We start from the raw sequence: 2,733 nt of genomic DNA, 5'->3' as shown, positions 1-2,733 counted from the left end.
AGATATGTAAACTGACAAAAGAGTAAGGTACAAAATCTCGAAAAGCCACAGTTGGAAGGTGAATAAAGGTTTAATATTGAATAGGTTGATTCCGATAATACTTAATAGAGTAATGAGCCTCTTCTATTATATCACAACAGATGGGATCCTATAGTTCTCCATCAAGAAATTTATGTACTCCATTCAATAGTTGAGCCAATATAAAGTAAAATTGGAGAGTAAAATTGTACTCACGGGATTAACTCCACATTTCCTAATAGCTGAGCCGATTTGAAGCGTTGAATCATACGCCTCTTTATAACTAAGCCATTCATAAGGACCCCGCCTACAAATTTAAAACATAAATTAGGAACAATCAATTACATAACAAAAACTATAATTAAAAAATTATAATTAGAGGATCCCATCTGTAATCAACATTCCATAGGAAATCTGAAAAAATCTAAAGTATTTGCAAACTATAAATCAAGAACTTACGAAGCTGAGAGCAGAGGAGAAAGATTGAGAATATGTGGACTGGTGCTGTTAGAGAAAAGGGTGTCTCATTAGCTTGTTCCTGGGACTAATCAACAATTCCCTGAAATATACAAAGAAATAAGATATATACGGATTAAACAGACCATTTTTACTACTGATCTTTAACATGATAAAAGTATGATGGTACAAATTGTATAGTATTTCAGTAGACATGCGGAAAATGATAAGAACTTCATAGCTGAAGTTACTGAAGCAAACAAACTGTGATTAAACAATAGCTATGTTAATGTGAACTCCCCAACTACTACTACTACCAAAGAGATGTTTATATAACCACCTTTCTCAGCTATTAGTCACAAATTAGCATATATCTACCATCAATACATGCATTGTTTCATAGCTGAGAGACTTCCAAGTTAGCCTTGGGGGTATGAGTCTAATTGGCCCTCTTGTAAAGAAAGGGTAGAAGTGATTTTAGGGACTAAACTCAAATCTGAATTCAATTGCTTGAATGCGAGCTCTGCCGTACTGCAGCAGCTGCTCCAGAGGTCAGAATACACTCAGGAATGCCACTGGCTAGGGGCAGTACATGTCAAAGATATGGCAAGAGCTCAAGTCTTGCTGTACATAGTACAGAGTATGCAGCAGCTACAGTAAATGAGTTGCATTTTTGACTTGCTATATGGGGTTCAAGCTGTAACTTTTTTTGATGGTGGTTTCATATTCAGTGGTTGTGCAATGGTTTGTCCTTTTGTAGTGTTTCCTGAATTCATTTTCTCAATTTTCTGATCTCTTTCCTGATTGTTTGCTTGAATTCTTTGGATGATCAAATTTCAAGTGTTCGTCGTACCACCTATTTTACTACTGTTCTATTTCTCCCTTACAATCTTACAACTTTAATCTTAAATTTCTCTCATAAAGGCAGAATTGAAGGACAAACTAGCTAGCATATATGATGTGAAAGATCCAAATTCTATCTTTGTCTTCAAGTTCCGTACTCACTTTGGAGGAGGTAAATCTATTGAATTCGGTTGATTTATGATTCTGTTGATAACGCAAAGAAGTTTGAACCAAAGTACAGCCTGATAAGGGTAAGTATGTTGTTCCATTTGTGATATTATATTTGTAATCCGTTTGTGATCTTTTATTATAATTCCATTTGTGGTGGCAGTAAATGAGTTGCCTATTTTGACTTGCTGAGTGATATACTCCCCTAAACATCTTTGTGCTCCTATTTTTCTTGGTGCAGAATGGATTGGCTACCAAGATTGAGAAGTCCAGAAAACAAATGAAAGAAAGGAAGAACATAGCTAAGAAGATCAGTGGTGTAAGAAGGTAGGAGAATGGACTTGCATTGTTGTTTTGGCTGATGGTTGTGTTTGTCTAACAATATCAGCCAACGATATCAAATGTGGCTGATAGATACTTTTAACTCTTTATTATTAAAGTCTTGTAAATTCTTGGCTTCTAAATTTCTCTATTTTGTTTTGTTAACTTTGTCACATTTATTTCTCTGGCAGACCAAGGCTGCTGAAGCTGGAAAGAAGAAATGAGGAACTGGTGCTTCCATACCTCCTAACACAAATTCTATATTATGAAAAGATACACTATATGCATACCAAATCTAGAGTAATGACCTTTCCTCATGCCCTCATTCATACGATGAGCACGGGCCTCGACTTAATCTTGGTAGGCTTCCCAGTGACGAAACCATCCTTAACCAAATTAAGAATATTTTGGCCTAAACAATTCAACAAACAAAAAACTCCAACCAGCTAACTCGATCATATAGTAAATAAAACACCATTCACATGGCATATACATCAACAAAATCATCAGACATGAAATCAAGAGAATATCACTTTCTTAATTGAATAACAACGGGGTTCATGAATCTACCACAGGATCAAAATTAAGGAGGCACACGCATATAACTGTATAATTGCATCAGAAGGCTGAATATATACCGATGCAGACATAATCCTTCTCCCTTCCATTTGAATAAATTAAATAAGTAAAAATCCCAAATAGCAACGAAACAAGCATTTAATTAACTAATCCAATTTTCAACCAGCAACACTTCAAAAAATTGGTATAAATAAGAAAAAAACCATGGAATTTACCGGAATTACATTGATGCAAGAAATTGACGGCGAGATCTGAAATCGAACTTCTATACATTGATCCAATGGGCTAAATCAACCCCTATATCCAGTTTCATAGGACAAAATCCTTGCAAGTAGAAAAGAGATGAAA

The 2,733-nt window shown here is 35.2% G+C and overlaps 1 pseudogene; it reads left to right on the top strand.

The window, feature by feature from the left end:
* Window positions 1-1,134: 1,134 nt before the first annotated feature.
* Window positions 1,135-2,030, top strand: LOC130465361 (40S ribosomal protein S24-1-like; annotated as a pseudogene).
* Window positions 2,031-2,733: the final 703 nt, after the last annotated feature.

The sequence above is a fragment of the Spinacia oleracea genome, unplaced genomic scaffold, assembly GCF_020520425.1.
Source record: "Spinacia oleracea cultivar Varoflay unplaced genomic scaffold, BTI_SOV_V1 SOVchr0_149, whole genome shotgun sequence".
Lineage (NCBI taxonomy): Eukaryota > Viridiplantae > Streptophyta > Magnoliopsida > Caryophyllales > Amaranthaceae > Spinacia > Spinacia oleracea.
The sequence above is the reverse complement of the archived record's forward strand: the minus strand, read 5'-3'. Positions and strand labels throughout refer to the sequence as shown.